General features: G+C 33.7%; 1 pseudogene; it reads right to left on the reverse strand.

The window, feature by feature from the left end:
• Nucleotides 1–1,147: 1,147 nt before the first annotated feature.
• On the reverse strand, nucleotides 1,148–5,292 carry LOC135615901 (IQ domain-containing protein IQM3-like; annotated as a pseudogene).
• Nucleotides 5,293–7,999: the final 2,707 nt, after the last annotated feature.

The following is a 7,999-nucleotide window of genomic DNA, read 5'->3' on the forward strand; positions in this document are numbered from 1 at the left end:
GATAAACATGTTCACTGAATTGCTCCCATTGAAAGAAACAAACTATACACAGCATTCAGATTGTTCTGCTATCAACAAAAGAAACAAAATATCTGGCTTAAATAACTTGCAATTACCTCTTTGGTTTATTTTAGCTTATTTTGTTTCTTTTTAGTAGAATCTTTCCATAGTCCAGGGAGAATCAACCATATCTTTTCATATACAATTGACTTAGCTACCAAATTAGAACATAATTTGGACAGACTGAAGAAAAAGTTTCCAAATTAACTATATAGCAACACTATTATGATGCTCATTGAAATAATCAAAATCATCTCCAATTCATCAAAAACATTCAGTTTCAACTTCAGTGTGAGTCCTAAAGTAATACAAGTATCATATTGCATGCAGTCCTGCTGATTGAAATTTTTGGCATCTTAATACCACTTTCTATCACCTAAAGAGAAATCCCTTATGATGGAGATAGTTGTTGGAACCTTAAAAAGAGGGCGCACTCAAAATGTTCCAATTTATAGTTTCACATGAGTAGCAAGGAAAAGGATTTCTTTTGTTGCCAGTTAGTGTGGAGAAAATATTCATGTGTTAGATGAAGATCAAAAGAAGACAAAAAAAGTACTGTCTCAAATTCATCGAATTAAAACTTCAACGACAAAGGCAGGAGAAGAATAGGAAAGTAAACTAGTTAGGCAAATCAATAAAGGAAACATTGATAGCTCAGGTGGCAAGGCTTTATCCTTTGTTCATGTGCAACTTGGGGTATAGATGTCTCAGCCTGTGTGAAGATAAAAAGGTTCTGATTCCAGGAGTCTTCAGTTAGATGAGTCCAGAGGTTGCTGGAATATGTTGGTGTATGTGTTGATGGTGGGGTGATCAAGAAAGGAATACTGCTTTTGTTTGGGCATTCTTTGTTCTGCCAATCTTATGCTGATGGGATGAGTGATCTCTCTTTGGTTTACAGAGTGAATAACACAAAAATACATTTAAAATCCTGATTGGTTCGAAATATTGACCATATCAAATATGCTACATACTTTATATTTGAACACATACTCCTCTAAATTTTTTAAAACATCTCAACATATACAGATAATATATTACATAATCAGATCAGATACATTGAAAAGAGCTAATACGTTTAGAAGCCATGTCAAACTAAAATCATTCATTGATCTTGTGGATTAACTGCCAGTATTTGTCTCAAAACAATTCAAGGATGAGTATGCTATGTATCTATCGCATTGCATACACTAACACAGATTTTCAGTCTTCTTTGAATCACCAGTTTTCTTGACATGACAAATGCACATCAGGCAGCCATGAGGATTTTGGATGGGGTAGTCACTCTAGCTGAAAGATTTACAAACTCTGAGGGCTTGTAGTCTGACCTGCAATGGATAATCCGCAACACAACCAATTCTTGGACCAGCCCCACTGCACCATTTGTTAGAAAGCTGATGCCCCAACTGATATGAACGCGTTTTCCTCTTTGAATCGATCCTTTCCAGTATTACTTTCTCCGGCACCTCTGGTATTGGACTTTTGAGGCCGCCAGACAAGTTTCTTTTATATTCAACTTGAAGAGTGCCAGTGCCTTGAGATGCCACACTTGGTTCTGTAGCTGTGATCTCTGTAGGTAGAAGTGGCCATGGAGTTTTAGAAACTTCCATAGCTTCAATCACCTTTTCTAGTTGAGTTGGATTTGTGTCATCATAGTAATCTTCATTTGATGATGATAGTATCTGAGGATTAATTCAGATAGAAAGAAAATATTAGCAAGACTCTTCTGAGAATAACCCATCAGTTCCTCAATAGTCATTGCTGCAACACTACTTTGAAAAGGTATTGCAATGTACCTGAGTTTCATTCAGATTAACCCCATTTTGTTCAAGGAAGCTCAAGAAGTAGTTAAAATTATCCTCGGTAGGTCGGTAATGTCCACTGTAGGCCCAAATGCACTGCAAACCAGCCAACCTTATAAAAGAAAAGGCTCATAACACAAAGCAATCAAGTGAGTGATCCACTTGAACAGTCTTATCTACATTTATCAGATTCTGTTGATAATTGAAAGGATCTCGGCAATATGAATCTTAGCAAATTGGAACAGACTCATTCAGGCGTTCAACCAAGTTCTAGAACTATGAAACATATTGTCAAAGTACCTAAGAAAAGCAAAAGGGTTTTTATATGCCGAATCTCTACCAAGGCAGAACATGCTGGATAAAATTTGAAGTTCATTGTCCGAGTGTTTGTATATGCTACCTTGAGTATCCCCTTTTCAGCAGTGAACCTTCCAGCTGCTATGGTAGCTCCTCCAGCGAGGAAGCTGGAATGGTGAAAGATTCCTTTCTTCTTCTAAACATAAGAACAGATAGTTATTGAATTTAAAGTAAGCAACAAGAAGGATAATGCAACCAATGCATTACTACTAATCCAACTACGAATGCAGGGGGGAAATCCTATGAGTTTAATACCACCTACCTGGCCAGCATACAAGACCTTGGTTGTGCTCATGACAAAAATCCATTTTGCTCCTTTAGTTGCTGAAGTGGTATCAAGAAGCACTCCAGAATGTCTATGGACAACTTTACCGTCCATCAGAACATATTCATAGTGCCCCCGCTCTTGCTACAGAAAGTGAGACACTGAGTTGACAATCTGGAGCTGTTGTCCCATAAAGAAAGAAAAATGGCTAAAAGATATCTTTCATAATTGAAATAAGGTGCTTATGTTTTCCATCACAAGCAATAACAAGTTGATAAAATTATGCATCTTTTAAAATCTTCAGAAAAATGTGCATGTTGTACTCTAAGAAGTGGAGGAACATCCCTGCCATTTATTTTTTCCACAAGAGAAGTTTCTTTCATCAACTTATCCACCCATCCACAGGAGGTAATGGTAGAGTGCTCTAAACTAATCTACAGATTTAGTATGACTATGGTTTATAAGATCTTGCATCAATCAGAATTAGTAAAGCAATTATAAAGTTGGCAGTCTTTATGTCACCTTGAAAAGATGTTGTATCCTATTTTAACTCATGTTAAAGAATTAAAGTGATAGAAAAGGAAAGAGATCTTACAGGACTAAGATACTTGACATATTGCGTACAAAGAATTGACCTTGGGCAATCTTTAAGATCCAACTCTCTTCCATCACCAATATCCAGCCTACATGAATGTCAGAAGATTATTGTTTTAATAAAAAAATAGTGATTTTTTTCACTATATAAAGTAGCTCACTACTTGAATCAACTACTTTGCAATTAACATGGCTAATCACGGGCTTCACTCTCATCACCGTTTGATTCATAATAGCGCTGGATATGTAAAACTCTCCACTAACCACCATTCAATATTTATGTACCTGCATGCACTTCCCATCTAAATGCTAACCCAGATGCATATCATTCTCTCCTTGATAGGACATTCTTGCCAATGTTGGATCAAAGCCTTTAGCACATGGATTCATTTCCAAATAAAATGTGAGCTCTAAAATTCGGTAACTTATGTCGGAAAGTGGCATCCAAACCTTGAGGGCAATCTGTTTCAAAAATTGTATGCAGAGCTTAGCTCAAAACATCACAACTAAATCATTTCTGAAGAACATCCCTTCAACATGACCAAAAATTGTACAAGTGCTCCTTGAATGACAATATGAACCGCAAAGACTGTTAAAGGCATGGATTATTAGTTGGAGCAGTTGTCAAAATATTTCTGTGCTTATATTTTACAGCATGCTTTCTTTGGATCACATGCAACCAAGGCCTTTGCTAACACAAAGGAAAATGAATGAAAAATTATGAAAAATTCTCTACTTTATAATGATTAACCAGCTTCGTGGTTGTATCACAAATATCATCCAGATCCTGTGCATCATATCAAAACTTTTATCTTCGAAGTTATAGAATATTTTATCATTACCATTTCCACTGGATTTGAATTCACTTCTAAAGATGGCATCAAAACAAAACAAGAATCCATGAAAGAGAAAAACCATGGCCCTGAACTAAGTAGATGGGTTTTAGTGCTTACCAATAGAAGAAAGGTTGCCCAGCTTTGCTTTTACACCATTCGTCATAGTAGAAATGCAAGTTATGTCCATACCGATGTCTCGGATCAATCTAAAATGTAAAAATAAATAAATTGCAAACAAATAACAAAAAGTTCATCTATTTGTGTGATCTCAATTTTCATATCCAAGTTACAAGCATGAGTTTCAGGACTCTACACCAAATCAGGCACAAAAACTTGTATCAAAATTGATAAATCAAGACACAGGTCATTCCTAATTCTGAACTAAGGTTCCAGAGTGTCTTCCAGCTAAGTTATTGACAACTTGGGAATTTGCCACACAAACAGAGTAGGAACAAAAACATAGTAAAAGTCAAAAGCAAAAAAAGATCGGTTTACTGACCCTATGAATTTTCTCTGATAAACAAAAATATAACTTTTGACTAGAAATGCAAACCTCCCGTAGCAAATCAAGAACAGTAAAGAAACTTGCGTACTTTGTAAAAGCCCAGAGTTGGAACGGGAACAAACAAAGAAAAAGGTAGTTATGACCTATGACTTTTCATCAATCCAAAAAAAAGAGAGACCTTTTGACTAGAGGTATAAACCTGTAGCAAATCAAGAACGGTAAGAAAACCGCAAGCAAAAGAAACATGTGTACTTACAGCTTCAATCCAGTGCTGAAAAGCCAGCTCCAGAGCTTTGGCGTCCTTGGATGATCCTTGACCAACCTGTAGTTCACCAAAAATACCAACCCTTGATCAATCAACCAAAGAATTGGTTTTGATTTGCTTATTACCAGAATATTTAAAAAGTAAAGATGAAAAGAAAGAAAGAAAGAAAGCAAGAGGAGTAACGAGCCTTCGAAGCATTCAATCTAACACGATTCCAGCGCGAGACGGGCGTCTCCTGCTTCATGTGGTCGAAGAACGACACGGTGCTGTGGTTGAGTCGAGCGAAGTCCATCACCTGCCACCTTCCGTATACGCCCCAACCACACAAGCAAAACAAGTGAAAACACCGTACATCTAAAGATCAATCAGGACGCCAAGAGAGGCGACAAACCAGAGCTCTTCGGCTACGACCGCGGAGTCGGCCAGCCTGCGTCGGGTTCGATAGCTGCGGTAGACCGTCTGAAGCTTCGTGGCGGCCGCGGACTCGGACCACTGAGCGACCAGCGAGTTCGGGGAGAGGCTGTTGCCGACGGCCTCAGCCGGAGCACCGACCTCCACCGGGGGCTCCATGGGGCGGGGGAATGTCTGTGAGACGATCTCCACCTTCTCATATCGACCGAACGATAGAGGCATAAATGGAGAGTGGTAATAATTATTTATTTATTTATTTATAATTTTTAAGAACAATAAAATACAAATATTAATATTAATGTATAATTGTATATATAATAAAATAAATAATAACATAAATTATTGTCTTTTACTTAATCTTAAATTTAGATCCTTTTATTTTGTTAATTTATCAGGGAAGATATCACCTAGTTATAATATTTTTTATTAATAAAAAATAATATTATTTTATTCGATAAAAGTGTAATGGAGTTCTAATTAGTGTCCATCCCATATATCTTAATTATTAATCTTATCATAAATTTTAATATTTTAAAAAAAGTAATTTATAAAAGAGTTTGGATGATTTTGACTAGTTATAAAAAAAATTATTATAAAAATTTTAATTTTTTCATGTAGCTTTAAATTCATGTGTGTGTATATATATATATATATATATATATATATATATATATATATATATATATATATATATATATATATATCATTTGAAAAGGTAAAGAGGAGCTATCCTAAAAAAGTTCAAAATACCTTTTTGAGAAGAAATAATAATAAAAAATATTTTTTTATTATTAATGTTTCTGCTACTACTACCACTATAGAGTATTTCTATTCTTAAAGTGAAGAAAGAAAGTGTAGATGTTAATTAGGTTTAGAATTTAAGATATTTGTGTAGCTACAATTAATTATTCAAAGTATTTACAAAAAATAAATATATATTCAAAGTTGAAATGGATGTGGACTTGAGGATGATTAACGAATCTAATTGGACCACATAAACGAATGATGATTTGTGACTCTAAAGCCATGAGGAATAAATATATCTCTTTTGCAATGGATGGTGCTATTGGGCAGAATAAAAAGAGAGATTTAAGCTTTGATGATAAATTAGATATATATATATATATATATGGGGATATGAGGTAACGTTGCGTATACGTTTGACTGACATCTTAGTCAAATTCCTATCCTACAAGGATGTTTTTTTTCATTTTTTTTATCAGTTTTCAACTATTATAGTGTGTTTCAATTGACTCGTTTGAAATATTTTAAAATAATATTTATAGTACTTTATTAATATATTGAATGAATGAATGTTATTGAGAAACACTGTAAATGACATCATATCATATTCCTTTGATTGTTATTGTTCATAGGCAATTATACTATCATATTTTTAGTCTTGTAATTAGTGTGATTGAGGTTAGAAATCTATTTAGATTATTTATAATATTTTATATAGGTTTTACAGTGTTTTTATTATAGTAATCAAAATAGTGATACCATTTAAGAAAAAAGTAAATTAGGGGTACCAATTGAGAAATACTCAAAATATGAGTATTTTCTAAAGAAATTATTATTATTATTATTATTATTATAATATATATATATATGTGGTTTTTTAACTCTAGATTTACTGATTACCCCTAATTTCACCAATAGAAAACTTGAGTTAAAAAAATTGAATACATAAAGTATTTTTAATTAATTTTATTGATTATTTAATTTATCATTTTTCTTCCTTCTTCTTCATGATCAGATTCCTCATTTTGTTTCTTGTTTCTTTTCATTATTTACTTGGGTTTTGAAAGAAAAAATGGATATCATAAAATTTCAATAAATGTTGGATGAGAATGGAAGAGGGATTATTGGACTAAAACCAGTTGTTGATGTGATAGATATTGTTTTTGAAAATGTTATTATATTAATATATCTATATGTTTTCCAGTTGTATAAAAGAATTACTTTTAAATTTTAATTTAAAGAATATGTCATTGTCTCGTGGAGGAAATTTATTCCATGAAGGACAAATTTCATGTCTCACTCTTGGATTATCTATGAAATTCTCATGACATTGATATCGAATCATATATATAACTCGAGAGTGTTCAATATTTATTTTGTATTTCATTTTTAATAATATTAAAGGGTACATTTTTTATTGATATTGAACTGATATTAAAAATGAAATAAATTAATCGAAGAATTCTTTGGTTCTGTGGACAAATATAGACTAAATGGGTATGCAGAATCTGACAAAAACAGTTGACTCCGTTGAATCGTTCCAAGTCAATGAAATTGACATTTTGACTTGTCAACATTGACTCGGTCTTTTCCATCTAAATGTGTGGCGGTATCAATTGCTTCCAATCTACATACATCATTAAGATGACGTGTTGTTCTCAACATTGACGCGGTCTTCTTCTCTTAATGTGAGTCTTCTCTATCATTTATGACCTGGAAATAGTCTTCTTTATCTTATATGAAAATAAAAAAAAATGAATTTAGATATATTAAAAGTAAACAAGCATTAAGATAATAAGATAAGGATTACAAGCAGTAATAGTTCTACGAAGAATAATACGTTATCCACACGATAAATCATTCAGATGTGTCTTAGCAGTAGAATGAGAAGAAAGATGGCATCTCGGATGTCAGAAACACATAATAGAGGAGGCTTCCGAGAAACCAATGATAATTAGATGATACCAAGGGCGGCATAGCAGAAGAACATAAAGATCAGTCATCATGGTTTCTTCTCCTCATTCGATGGTCGTGCTTGTGGACTGTTTGCTATGTCTTTCTTTCTCTGCTGATATAATTAGGGTTAATTAAGTAAGAACACGGATATTTACCCTGCAGAGGTCATCATCAATACTGCACCTAAAGCTCGCCCTACTGTTACGA

The sequence above is a fragment of the Musa acuminata genome, chromosome BXJ1-3 (assembly GCF_036884655.1).
Source record: "Musa acuminata AAA Group cultivar baxijiao chromosome BXJ1-3, Cavendish_Baxijiao_AAA, whole genome shotgun sequence".
NCBI lineage: Eukaryota > Viridiplantae > Streptophyta > Magnoliopsida > Zingiberales > Musaceae > Musa > Musa acuminata.